The sequence below is a fragment of the Arachis stenosperma genome, chromosome 2 (assembly GCF_014773155.1).
Source record: "Arachis stenosperma cultivar V10309 chromosome 2, arast.V10309.gnm1.PFL2, whole genome shotgun sequence".
Taxonomy (NCBI): domain Eukaryota; kingdom Viridiplantae; phylum Streptophyta; class Magnoliopsida; order Fabales; family Fabaceae; genus Arachis; species Arachis stenosperma.
In genome coordinates this window covers 26,728,902-26,744,176 of record NC_080378.1, presented here as the reverse complement: position 1 = coordinate 26,744,176, position 15,275 = coordinate 26,728,902, and positions in this window count along the sequence as shown.

Sequence of the window (15,275 nt, the reverse complement as noted above, 5' to 3'; positions counted from 1 at the left end):
GGCCATGCATACATGAGGTAAAAATTCCATATGTTTAGGGATAAGAAAATGCCTAGTTGAAATGTCAAAACCTAAAATGAAAGGCTAACCGACATTTTCAATTTAGTTTGTCAAATTTAGGATAAGTACAAGCTAACATATCCATGTGCTTCCTATAAACTACAAGTTTTATTGACAGTGTAAAGCATTAAGTCTATAAAACAAATATGTGTTCAAGGTATTAATTTAAAATAAGAATCAATGCATGAAAATAACTTATCACCTTCTAAGTATAATCTAGCACATGCCAACATATAAAAATAAAAGGGTTAGTAAATAAACATGTGTAAAGCTAGAAGCATGTCAACAAATTCACACTTGATTTATTTTGACAATACTTGAGGCAAACACATATGAAGTGGCATGCATTAGTGCAACCTGATATAGACAAATATGGAGGTCATCTCAAATAAAATATAAAAGAGATTATTGTGATATCAATAATTGTCTTGATATGAAGTAATGTAATAACTTTTCAAATGGAACAAGTGTCAACCAGTTTACAAAATAAAGATAGAGTGCAGACAAAAATAAATAAAAAGCAAAAAAAAAAAAACTCTAATTTGCTTAGTATGTAAAATCTAATAAAAAATAAAAAAATTGCAGGAACATATTAAAAGAAATAGTTCATATGAAAATTATAAGATTAAGCCTCAAAGATCTCTTTCAAACGAGTAACTTCAATATGAAGAGTAATTTGAAAATTCATGGCTTCTTTTGCATCTTGATGCGAGGAAAGTATCTTCTTTTTAAGGGATTGTAAGGATACACTGCTACTATCAAGCATGCTGCTTGCTTTAACAAATTGACCTTCATTCTTTATCAAAGCAGCGTCCAACTTATTTTTTATCTCTTTTTTGACAACCAATTGTTGTTCCAAGTCTTGAATTTCTTCGTACAATTCATGAGTCCAGTCTTTAGCTTTTGCAATATGGGTAGTCAGGGTAGTTTTAGCAATTTCAAAAGACGAGGTGTCTTGTTTCAACTTGGAAAAAGATTTAGTTGATTGCTGATATGATGAGATAGTTGCTTAAGAGTCTAAAAATTTGATGTAATGGTCATCATAAACCTTTCATAAGTGAGCCAACAAAGGGTCAATAGTCTCAGGATGCGGAGTAATTGAAAAGGTCTGAAGAATGTTAGAAAGTTGAGCCTTAATGTACAGATTAGTGGCAAGCATCAAGAGAAGTTTGGATAGGATAGTACCAAGTTGTTTGCGCCCAAAAGAAGTAGAATGGATTTGTCAATAGCCTTAGTTGTGGGAGGTGTACATGGAGCTGTTCTGTTGAAAGGTGACTTTGGATGGTCAATTATGGCTTTCTTATCCGCATCCATACTACATGCATACGCTTCATTCAAACTTTCTAAGTTTGACAACAAGACATTCACCACAATATTGGAGGTTTGAGCAAGGATAGAAATGATTGGCATTTATTTTTTCAGTAGCTTACTCAGATAAATTTCAAAGTTTAGAATCTAAAACAAGAATACAAAAAAAGATGTCAACAAAATTTGCAAAGAAAAAAAATATTAATTAGTCTAAATGACATATTATACCTTATCAAATTTGATACTAAGTGGGTGTTGATCTGATGTGGTAGCTGCAGGATTTTTGGTGTTAGGCACAAATAGTAAAATAGTAAGAGTTGCAGTAATCTAGAACGAGAAATGAAATAGGAACGAAGATAATTAATGAAATTAACATAAAAAAATTGATGGTAAAAAAAAATTCAGCATGAGAGACATCATGAACAGTTAATTTCTTTAAAACAATGTTATTTTTAACCTGAAGGATGTGAGAATAGATGAATATACCTGAGGAACAAATTAACCACTGAGGCAAAAGGCATCGACGTCATTGTCTTTAGAAGAGGAGTCACTTACTACTTTATCACTAAACGAGTTGTTCTCGTCTTACTCATTATTGTTCTGAGAGATTGCTGGTCCCTCATTATTGTCATTGGATGTACTTGATGTGTCTTCGTTATCATTATTATTTAAAGATGATGACATCGTAATTAGTTCAAGTTTTCTTTTGACCCAACGACTTAGGTAATTAGGATTGAGCTTCCTTTTTCCTACAAGCCTAGTAGAAGTCTTTCTTAGAGGAGGATTGATAGCAAGTAATATAGTATTTTTCTCTGTAAAAACAGGTATCATACATGAGAAAAAAATTTAACAATCACACAAAGAAGAGCATAATTTGTTTAATTCAAATAGACAAATGATTTAGTTGTAATTACTTTTTTTTAATAATTAACATTCTCCTCAATTGCTGCATCACAAGAGTAGTAGTCATCTTTCGACAACTAAAAGTGACTTTAATGGAAGAGTAATATATTTTTCACCAAGAAAAAAAAATAAATATGTGATCAACAGACAGGTCTTATAGGGTAACGGGTGGAATTTACTTGGAAAAGCATTGTCCTTCTGAAGGTTCAATAGATCTTCTAGTGAAGTAGTTTTGGTATGCAAAGATTGAGCTTCTTGAAGATGGTAAGAAGATGGAATGGCTTGAGTTAGTCCAAATTTTCTAGATACGGCGTTTGACATATAAACTATTATTCTTAGGTCATCTTTACCTAGAAATCCAGCAAAAAGTAGTTGGAGAGTCAAGAATTGCGACCAAATGGTAATACTTTCCTCTTGTGTAATCTTAGTTGGGGTAAGAGATTGCATCAACCATTCTAGACCAGCTTGACAATTGGCAAAATGAGTCACATTGATATTGTGGCCTTTCTCTGGCAAGTAACAGAAAGCACGTAAGAAGTGTTTTATCTTATCATGTGAAGCCATTAACTTCTCAGAAAAAATTAAGTTAAGCATATGGTGCCCCGTAATCACAGAGTCTGTAGGATCTTTTTGGTTCAAACATGGTTGTCACTTAGATTAAAAAATGGCAGAAAGTCATAATTGAAAAAATCAAACGGGACCGTCAACATTAGTGATTCTCCTTTCCTGTTCATTGCCTTTGCCAAGGCAACTTTTTGTGCAGACTTCCTAGCCAACAATGATAGACCTATCATACATTTGTAACTAACTACTGAAGAAAGCAGATCGATTGAACTTATAGTTAGTCCTCTTTCAATCGATTTCTTTCTCTTGATCTTGAGGATATGGGTCAGCTAGGCTCCTCTGTCTTCCTCCAAACAATTCTAGAAAAAGGCTTGGCCTATTTTCAATTCTTTTTTCCTGAGAGCTTGTTTGTGGGGGCTCATGTCCATATTTTTGTACTTGAATTACATCAACCTTCCTCTATATGCTCTTCTCTTAATCCTTTTTTTTTTTGTTTTCTAAGCAGGGGTTGAAAGTTACGCTAGCTACTTTAGTACATTCGCTGTCCTCTGGTCGCACAATGCCAATTCAACCTTAAAGCCAAAATCTAGTGGTGGTTCCTTATCCTTACAGAAGAGTTGAAGCGGCTCCCTCATAAGGTCCATGATCCAATCTAAAGTGAGATGTAGTTGAGTCAAGAATAATTTGGTTAGACAAAACTTCCTACTTTCGTCTAACATAATGGCCAATGGAAGATAAATGGCTTCAACTTGAATGCTTCGAGCACAGAAAACAACGCCACTCAACTAATAGAGAAGGAAGACTATGTGCTCATTATCCAAAATATGTTCTTCATTTTGACCTTTGTTGTTGCGAATGAAACTCTGGTAGGTGGTGGAAGAGAGGTCAATAAAATACTCAACTCCTGTGATTGACTTAGTGGTAGTTAAAGTTTCTCTCCCAAAGAGGTAAACCAGTTATAGCAGTTATACCCAGAAGAGTAAGAGTAACCATGCCGTATGAGGTGTGAAAAATATGAAAAATCTTGTCCCAAAAGTATAATGCACCTCCATTAGTCCTGAATTAACGATGTAAGAGCTTTTACTGAGTTAAATTAGATCGCATATTTTAATTTCTTTTCACAGGGACATCTTTTCGATTTTAACCCTATCCAACCAAGCATAGTAACCATCAATGTTGGTCTTTTGGGGTTTCTGAATAACCTGTTGTGTGAGTTGAAATTCCCAATAGGAATAGAGTCTTGGAAAGCAACGGATTTTTTTTAGAGTGACCAGGAAAAAAATTCTAATCTTGTTTGTGGCATTGGGAGAGATGATAGGGCCAATAAAAGCTGACTCTACACCATCAATGGTGAAAGAGAGTAGCACCTGAGATTTTCAGATTTTTTACTTTGATGCTTCTGGTTCAAGAGCAAAAGCTTCGCTATTTTTGACAACAGGTTTATCACAAATGACCACTTTGAGTGAAGAAGGAAGATTCATTGACAGGTTGTTGCTCGAAAATATCATGGGAGTTCAGATTAAAGAATTCTAGTATAATGTCCTGAGGTTATTAACAATGATCAAACAAGCTATAAAGGCAAAAGATAGTGCATAAGAAATGAATAAAGATTAAGTTTATGTGAATTTAATTTGGTTTAAACAGTAAAACAAGAATACAACATGAAACAAGATTTAATATTATTTATCAATACTCATGAATATAAAAAAAATGTTACAAGCCTATTTGTTTATAAATTGGGATTTTATCACAAATTTACAATAGAACTAAAAAAGATAAAAGAAGATATGTCTCTTTACAAATTAGAACACTAAACTGTTTTTCAACTCAAAAGGACTAAGCTAAGGTGCATTTTAATTACAACACTCACGAACATGCCCAAGAAAACAATCTTTAACATTTGGTTCATATGCAAAAATATTCAATTCATTGGAGTATGAAAGTAATTTGAGGGGAAAAAAAGCAACATAGCAGGACCATAGTTGTTAGAACTAAACCGATAATCGAATTGGTCAAATTATTGATTTATTGGTTTATTGGTTCAACTGACGAATTATTAGTTGAACCGACAGAATCGGTGCTACTTAAATAAAAAATAAAAAATAGTCTAAAATCTAAAATTAAAATTTAAAATATATATCTTCACTAATATTCTAAAAATAATCAAGTTTCAACAAATTACAATCAACAAGTTATAATCTAGTTATTATTAAATAAGTATATAAAATTCTAGTTTTTCTCATAATAAAGATTTTTTAATTTTATTTTAATGACTAATTAATTAGTTTATATTTATTATATTGTTATATACTATATGTATTTATTAAAAAATAATATTAATAAATATCATATAATCATAAAAAAATAATTATATTGTAATTAATAAAATATTGATATTTTTTACATATTTAATTACATTTATATTAATAATTATGAATAATAAAAATATAATTAATTTAAATATAAGTGAGTATAAAATTAAAATAATATCTAAAAAATTTATTGTATATTTTTACTATATAATTAATAATTAACATTTGATATTATAAGAAACAACATGGCTTAGTGGCAAGGAGAGCATGCAAGCATAAAGAAAACCCAAATTCGAACTTCATCTTTATAAATTTTATCTTTAAGTGGTTTAAAGATTGGACCGGATCGATTGAAAATTCGATTCACTAGTTTTCTGATCTAATCGGTCAATTCAGAGCCAATAAATAATAAAAAAAAGACGCTCTTCAGAACAAAATTTTGGTACTCTTTTTCTCTTTTACAAGTGTTACTAGATAATAATATATGATTTTTTGTCTAATAAACTATTTTATGTTATATGTCCAATATTGGATTGTTTTATTTTTGTTCAGTCAATAAAAAAAAAGAAGAGAAGGGGTACTCTTATTTATATTATAAGATAACATTTTGAAATAATGTACTTGTATTGGTCAATATGTGTTTTCTATTTATTATTATTATTATTATTATTATTATTATTATTATTATTATTATTATTATTATTATTATGTATGTTTGTATACAGCTCTTTTACTATTATAAATAACAAAAAATTTTTATTTTCAATTACTATAAAATTTTAAGTGAAAAATTTTGGAAGCCATTATGTTAGATAAAAATATTATTATTATAAAAAAAATCATGTAAAGAAATAATTAATTATATCACTACAACATTTTCAGATTGAGGCAACATTTAAAAAGTATTGCCTAAAGGCTGACAAAAAGTTGCTTTTGATCAATGGCAACACTTTTGGACCTAAGGCAACGTTTTTTGTCGGCGTTGCATATGCAGCCGTTGCCTTAGATCAAGGCAACACTTTTTTGTTTCAAAAGCAACGCTTTTGAGAGCAACACTTGGTAAGTGTTGCCTTTGGTTGAAAAACAACAACACTTCAAAGGTGTGTTTGAGACAACACTTTTGCAGTGTTGTCTCTTCTCTCATATTTTGGTCACTACTAAAAAGTGTTGCCTATTTGCAATAAAATGCAACTCTTTTATGTGTTGCTTATAAGTTGGAATTTGCAATCCTTTGAAGTGTTGTCTATTTGCAATAAAATGCAACTCTTTTATGTGTTGCTTATAAGTTAGAATTTGCAATCCTTTGAAGTGTTGCCTATTAGTTTTGAATATGCAACCCTTTTGAATATGCAACCCTTTAAAATATTGCCTTTTCTTTTGGATATGCAACCTATACAAGTGTTGTCTAATATTCAAAATATGCAACTAATAAAAGGGTTGCCTTTTGATAAAAATAAAAATTATTTTTGTAATAAAAATATAAAAAAATAAAATTTACAATAAAATTTTTTGTTCATACATGTGTAATTATTTAATTAATAAATAAATTTGTACACAAAAAATTATAAAAGAGACAAAATAACTAAAAATAAAATTCTAATTAAAGTAGATATTAAAAAGTTCAATTAGTATTTCTAATACATGTTCATCAATAATTCTCAACAAAATAATAAAATTCTTGTCTAACAATAATTGTCATAACAAAATAGTAATTAATATTTATCAAAATAATGTCAATCTATTTGCATATTTTATATCTATGCTTGACTTTGTTGGAACAATCTGATAGTGTGTGGTATGATGAACTCAAAATCCTCTTGCCTCCACTGAGTCCAATAACTGCTGCATTTAAATGAATTGGGGTTTAGTTAAAGTTGCATTTAAAAAAAAATTGAAACATAAAAGGTGCAATAATGAAAAATGATGCATGGTATGTGTTTGATGAAGTACCTGAGTAAACTGAGAAAGAGAAATGCAATGAAAAGATAAAAATGACTGAAACATAAATTTGAAGGGGGGAAAATGAAACAGCAGTTACTAGAGTCTGTTGCAGTGACAACATGCATCACTCTCCAACATAGCCACATTATTTCAGCAATGAGGAAAAAATTTTCTTCCTCACAATAGCACAACGCTACAAAAATAAGTAATTAAAAAGGAAAAAGAAAAAAAGATGATTGATTAAAAATAGCAAGAGTGTATTGCAGAAGCCACCATGAAGTAAGATGGCAGAAGACAGAGAAAGCAAAGGCCAAAAATGTTGATAGTCCATTCCCAATAAATGATAAATCACAAAAATCACTGCAAATTTTTTTGTTATACCTGGTCATCACTTTGGATCACGAGTTGATGAGGAAGGACGATCGTTGCCATTCGAACATTGCTTACTATTTATATCATGTGTTGATTCCTTGGCTCGTAATAAAGATAGTGCTTCATCAATTTGTGCCAAGAGAACTCTGTTGCAAGAGAAGCTTCACAAGATCCTCCAAACTTTGGACTCTATCTTTTGTCTCATGAAGTTCAGTTTTCATTGAACTTATAGTCTCTGCATGTTGTTGCTTAATTTTAGCAATCTCCCGTTCTTTCTGCAGAGATGTTTTTGTGATTGTCCTCCCATAACATCGAACTCTTCCTGGTTGTTCTTTGCCAAATACTGCAGTAAATGCTTTCTCGGAAGTGTCTCCAGCTTCTTGGTGGCTCTTAAGTTTATCCTATTAAAAAACACATAACAATTTTAGCTTGTTCCACTCACTGATTCTCATGCTTCTTTCCAAAACCTAAAAGTAAAGGTGTTATGTCATGGCTATTTCCTCGGTTCAAGAAGAAGCATAGCAAGAATGTGATTATGAGTTCCCCAAACGAACTGAATCTGAGAAAGTTTCTCAAGTTCTTAAGGACATGTGAATAGTTTCAATTGAGACACTCAAGAGGGAGTTAATGGAAGCAAATAAGAGGTGCAGCATTAATGAAAGTTTCTGAGATGAGAACTTCATTGGAGAACTTTTAATACTTTTAATAATGATATAATGAACTATTAAAAGTTAAAACTTAGATTTATGTCCTTTTCACAAAAATTGTCACTTAATAATATGTATTTTAGAAACACACATTTATTCAAGTTGATGGCTGAGAGCTCTGTTTACCAGTCATGTCCATATCAGCTACCCATTAAATATAAATAGATGACAGAAATTAAGGGATGATTTGATTAATTTCAAACCTAAAAAAGCAAGCTGTCTTAAATTAATGCCTACACATTTGTATCTTTAACTTCTCGCCTGCTATATCTAAATAAATTAAAGCATAAGCAATTCACATGTATATTTTAATTATGGACCCCACAAAACATGATCATGTATGTTTTAAATCTACTTAATTAGTTATTTATAAATTATATTAGCTTTCAAGAAGAATCCTCCTCCAGGGGAAATTGACTTTGAAGGCTCTAAAATCAAGATATATACATATTACATATAACAATACTTTTAAGTTTTATACAGGACAATCTGACTTAAAATAATACTGTAAATTAAGGCAATTTTGTTTTAGATTAATTTGTAAATTAAGGCAGTTCTACTTCAACTTATTATGACTTACAATAACAGCTTGTTTCCTGAATCAAGCTCTTTTCCTTTTCGTCCAGTTCGAGTTGCAACAAACACATCAACCTGTGATGGGTCTTCTTTGTTCTCATTCATTTCACGCTACAAGTAAGGAAAAAGAGTATTAAAAATGGCCAAAAATAATTATCTAGTTTTAAGATGGTCATTATACAACAAGAAAAAACTTATAAAAAATCAAAATTATTACCATTTCATTACGCACTCTTGCAAAACTTATAGGTCCCATTCGATGTTGATGTTGTTGCTTTTTACGATTTTCAGAATTTAAACGAGATAGAACCTATACCCAAAAAAATTAAAGGGAGTTATATGTAATAAACCAAAAGCATAAAAAAAGACAAAGAAACAGAATTATTTATTCTACAACTCACCTTAACAGAAGGAATACTCCAATATGCAATTAACTTTTGATATTGAACTTCTGGAATATCTAAAGGGCGATTTTTCAGCATATCTTCAATGTTGTTATATCTCTCAAAATGCTTTCCCTTGATTCTTGTTTTGTAACCTTTCCAAGCTTCTCGAACACCAGTCATCACCCACCCTTTCCCCTCTTTTGGAAGAATGAACTTTGACTACGAAAAAGTACAAAACAAAAATTGTAAATGACAATTCAAGAACACTAAAAACAAAGACAAAATTGCAGTGTAAAACAGCAGCTATATTTTCACAAAACTACAGCTAAGCCATACAAAATTGAAAATTTTCAGATCATAAAAAGATGAGAAATAAAACACTTACATTAATATATTTCCATATGCGCTTTTTGACTTTGAGGGGCAGCTTTCCAACTAGTGTACATCAATGTTATGAAATCGCTATTCCTTCCCATTGTTCCAATAAAGTAAGTTAAATCCTTCACTCTTCTTGGAGTTGGTCCCACTGCTTGTCCTTCATAAAAAGTCACCTCTTCTCTTTCTTCCCAACTTCTTGCATGGATTTTAGCACACCTTGTTTTTCCTCGTGTCCTTCTAGTCTTTGGAGTATCTATAAATATGTGCAATTTAACCATTTAAATGAATTATATAGCTATACATGCTAATGAATAAGTAAAATGATAATTATGTATAAAGTACAGCACCTTTAACATTGTTAGTTTCCATAAGGTGATTGTCATCACCATGAAGAACTTCATCTTCATATTCACCAACATAGTCCTCATCATCCGAGAAATCATCATCATCATCATCCCAACTTCATTAGCATTTGCTCCACTAGTTCCTCCTCTCCTTCCACATGAATCCCATTTGTCTCCAAATGTATCAAGTCATGGCTTGACAACTTGATTTTGTATTTGTCTTCCTAAGATTTTGTTGCTTTTCTTGAATAGATCTTTCGTTTTCAGCACTTGGTTCAAAATCGTCATCTTCTCTTTCCAAATGAACCCCATGTGTCCCAAAAATTTATCCATACCCATGGTTGGACGCTTTTTAAGATTTCTGGTTCTTCTTCACTAGCTCCAATTTTCTGGTTCGACATACTTTTCATTCTTTTAGAAATTGGGACTTCTTTTTGAGTGCTTTGCTTAGAAGGCATAGGAGTCACTCTCTTTTGTCCATGACCACCAGCCATCATTGGAGAGATAAAATGTTGCTTCTTATGAATTTCTGCTGTATTTTTCTGCATGAATTGCTTGTTGCTTTGATACTGTTTTACCAGTCTTTTCCGCTTTGGAGTAGTTCTTGTTTCCATTGTATTTCTGAAATAAAACAAAATAAAAGATGACATTAGACATTAGAATTTGGCAATGTAAATAAAGTTCTTTCCTAATACCAAATTCAGCCTTTAATAAATCATTAAGAAACTGAATGGAGTTGTTTGCTGAGGATATAATTGAAGACTACTATTTAATAGTAATAAACAAGAAGGCATGCCATAAGACACATATATAAAAAGTGATACATCTTTCATTCCACTTCCCTACTGTTTAATGCAATTAAAAAGTTAAAGTATATACATATTTCATTCTACTTCCCTACTATTTAGTGTAATAAAGGAAAAAAGTATAAATCATTCAATGTCGTCTTCGGAATTTTCTTCTGATTCTGTGTTGTATTCTTGTGAAAGAAGAACTCCTTTTGAAGCATCTATAACAACTTCGTGCAAGTCACCCCTAATCAAATCAATTTCACCATTATCATTGGGTATAGAAGGACCGATTGACTGGTCAGATGGCTCTTTTTCATATATAGCTTGGGGATCAACATCAGCTTCGTCACCTATGCTAAATAATCCCTTGGAATTGACTTCATAACATAATGTTTATTTTGATCAAATGGATCTTGCACATAGAAGCATTGGTGTACTTGACATGCCAACACAAAAGGCTCTTCTTGATAGCATTTTTTGTTGAATTGAACATACGAAGAGCCATAGCCATCCTCTTGAGTCTCATACCAGTCACATCTAAACACTACAACCTTAAAATTGCCAAAGTAGTCTAACTCAATTATATCATTTATTCTGCCATAGTAGGAAACTTTTGCACGAATTGGATTTGGATCCTTTGCACTTGCAAAGCTCGTAGTCAACGCAACTAAAGTTACACCACTATTTGCATCTTGCGTCTTGCCTCACGTTGCCTAGTATGAAAATCTATACCCATTGATAAAATACCCCGAATATCTTTTTGCAATCTTGTTGGGCCCTCTAGAAGCTCCTTAATCCAATGGAACATTCTGACGCATGGCACGTGCTTTAAACCATGAGGGAAAGTTCATACTATGGTTCTTAGCTTTCACCCAACTTGTTCCTTGTTGATCAGCCTCATGCTCTCTAAATCCAAAATTAGAATTTTCGAAAGAAATGGACAGTTCAATAATATGTTTGGTAAGTAGGATTTACCTAACATAGTCTTCAATTTTTCCACAGTTCAATAATATATAGCTATGGGCTTGGTTTCGAGACTTGTCGTCAAGAGAAAAAATCTCACCCTCTTTGCTCCCAATGGACAGCCTTTCTTAGGAAACAAAATTGGAAATGAATGTGGAATTTTCGCTTCAAAGTCATTAGCATCATTATTCCGGGGTATCTATTCAATTTTGTTTGAACCATCATGTAAATAACGTGAGCAAAAGTTAAACACTCATCAACCAAGTAGGCCTCCGCAATAGATCCTTCAGGACGACTTCTATTTCGAACATATGACTTTAAAGTACACATGTATCTTTCGGGAGGATACATCCACCGAAATGAACTGGGCCGCCTAGTCTCACTTCATAGCCAAATGAATAGGCAAATGCATCATTATGTCAAAAAATGAAGGAGGAAAAATCCTCTCCAATTGGCATAGTGTTATCACAATCTCTGCTTCCAATTGATTATCTCTTCTAATGTGATAACCTTTTGACATAATGACGAAAAAAGAGCCAAGCCGAATTAAAGGGATTGCGACCGAATCTGGAAGTATACTTTTGATGGGATTTGCAGCAAATAATGCAGCATAAAATGGGCATCATGAGTCTTGTAACCTGATACTTTTCTTTCTGCAAGGTTCACGCATCGAGAAATATTTGAGGCAGCACCATCAGATAGCTTTGCTTCTTCAAGACATCACAAAAAAAATGATTTCTCAGCTTTAGTCATGGAGAAACATGCTTTTGCAAACTTCACTTTCTATGACCTCTTATTTCTTTTGGATGAAGATTCTTACGAATGCTTATTTCTTTCAAGTCATATCGAGCATTTAGGTGGTCTTTTGTCTTTCCAGATATCCAAGAGAGTTCCAAGAATACTGTCAACTATATTCTTTTCTATATGCATTACATCAAGATTGTGTCTTGATGTGTTATACTTCCAGTAAGGTAAATCAAAAAGATTGACCTTTCCTCCACGGGCCTTCATTCACCTTTTTTTTTGTCTTCCCAAAGGAATTCTCCATAGAATCTAAGTGACTTAAAACTTCCATGCCCTCTAGCAATGGTGGAGCTTTTCGATGTTCTTCTTTTCCATTAAATGACCTTTTATTAGTTCTCCATGGATGTTCCTCGGGCAAAAAAACACGATGACCCATATAACACATCTTCCGACTATGTGTAAGATAACTAGAACAAGTCCCATAGTTACAAGAAGGGCAAGCTAGTTTCCCCTTTGTACTCCACCCGGATAACATTGCATATGCAGGGAAATCACTAATTGTCCATAAGAGAGCTGCATGCATTTGAAAAGTTTTATTTCTTGCGGCATCGTATGTTTCTACCCCAAGTTCCCATAACTCCTTCAATTCCTCAATCAATGGTTGCAGGTACACGTCAATATCATTTCCTGGCGATTTTGGTCCCGGGATCAACAAAGAAAGCATGAAGTATTCTTGTTTCATGCACATCCATGGTGGCAAGTTATAAGTCATTAAAATAACCGGCCATGTGCTATGAGATATACTCATGGTTCGAAACGGATTGAATCCATCGCTCGCCAAACCAAGTCTCAAGTTACGAGGTTCCTTGGCGAATTCTGAATGTCGGTTATCAAAATCTTTCCATGATTGACCATCGGCAGGATGCCTTAGCTTTCCATCCTTTTACGCTCTTCCTGATGCCAACTCATTCTTAGCGGTCTTTGAGCACATGAATAGCCTTGAAGCCTGGGAATTAGGGGAAAGTGCCGTAAGTCTTTGCAGGAATGTTGTGAGCTTTCTTTGAAGATATGTCACCTTCAACTACCGCAGGCTCAATCCAACGAGAAGTTCCACATTCATGGCAACATGTTTCATTTTCGTGCTCTTTCCAATATAGCATGCAGTCATTTGGGCATGCATCAATCTTTTATAATCAAGACCTAAATCTCTCACCATAGCCTTGGCTTTGTTGAAAGAAGAAGGGAGATTCAAGTTAGGAATAGCCTCTTTCAACAACTCCAGGAGGGAAGTGAACGAGGCATTGCTCCATCCATGTAGACACTTCAACAAGTATAGTCGGATGGTGAAAGATAAAGTAGAAAATCCCTTGCAACCAGGATATAGTTCCTTGCTAGCCTCGTCAACCAAATTATAGAACTTCTTTGCATCTTCGTTCATACCTTCTTTTTCTCCCTCAACATCTGCCACATTCCTAAACCTTTCGTCTAGCAAGCCTTCAATGTCATCGCATGAATAAATCTCACCGGTATCACCAGTATCGACATCCATACCAATTACACTTTTCCCATGATTAACCCATCGTGTATAGCCCTTGACAAATCCAAAGCATATTAAATGGCTATAAATAGACTCTCTTTGACCCCAAAGGAAGTTGCAACATTTTGCACAAGGACATAGAATTTCCTCTCCTTGAGGATTTCCAACGGAGTAAGCATAGTCCAAGAATCTATTGACGCCATCTCTAAACTCTTGGCTATGTCTTGGTAAACTCATCCAGTTCTTGGATGAGTCCTGGGAAAACCTAATTGTTCATAGTGATATTACTATTAAACTAAAAATGATTATGGTCTTAAACACCAGCTAAAAATAATTTTCTTTTATCAAAATGGAATCTGAAACTTGCTATATATACACGGTTGCTCAATATAAAATATATAAAAAGAAATATTAAAAAAATGCTTTTATATTTCAAAAGAAATATTAATAATTCTTTTATTATTCTAAAAAGTTAACCAAATACAAACTAATCATAATTCTTTTATTATTCTAAAAGAAATATTAATAATTACTTTGAAAAGATATATTTTAAAATAAAAATGCTTTATATTAATTTTTTAATTAAACAATCAGTATTTTATTACATAAAAAAGTGCAAAAGAATAACATAAACATATAAAAGCAAATAAGTATAAGATAGACTTACGAGGTCATGCCGCAATAATTTGCACTTAGTGTTCAGCTGCGTATACTCAAGTATGAGTGAAGGAATCAATCTGATTAAGAAAGAGAGACCAGAGGAGATGAGAAAGAGTATGAGTAAAAATGAATTGTGACTTGCATAGAATCAATCTAATTCTGCACTTAGTGCAGCTTTTATATACACAAGAGAGTGCAGGTTTTATATAAACAAAAGCACTATTAATATTAGCAGTTAATAAAGAAAGAACAGGATACTGCGTTTATATATGACATAACCATTCATCTTTTAATTTCCAGCTAATATATATATTATGCCAAATTTTAGCAATCTAAACAATCAGTTTTCATACTTTAGACACATCCTAAATTTAAGTTCCATTCTTGCTTTTAACAGGGGTTATTTTTAGATTTTGTAAATATATTATGTAGTAGTTTTAGATTTTGTAATAAATTAAATTTCTAATTAAAGAGAGGGGTACTGAATTTGATTTCAATAATGCATGGAATCTTAAATTTATGCGTTACTTAAATCATACATTTTCCCTTTTCGGAAAAGTTTATCACACATGCCTCTAATATCTCATGTAATATAGCTGGCTTGTAGTAACTCACTCTACTGCATCAAGTAATAGTTATCGTGGCCAAATTCAAGAAAACTCCACCAACATACGAATAGTACTAATTCAGTTTATATTTTGCGATTTGCTAAGCATTATATATATATAT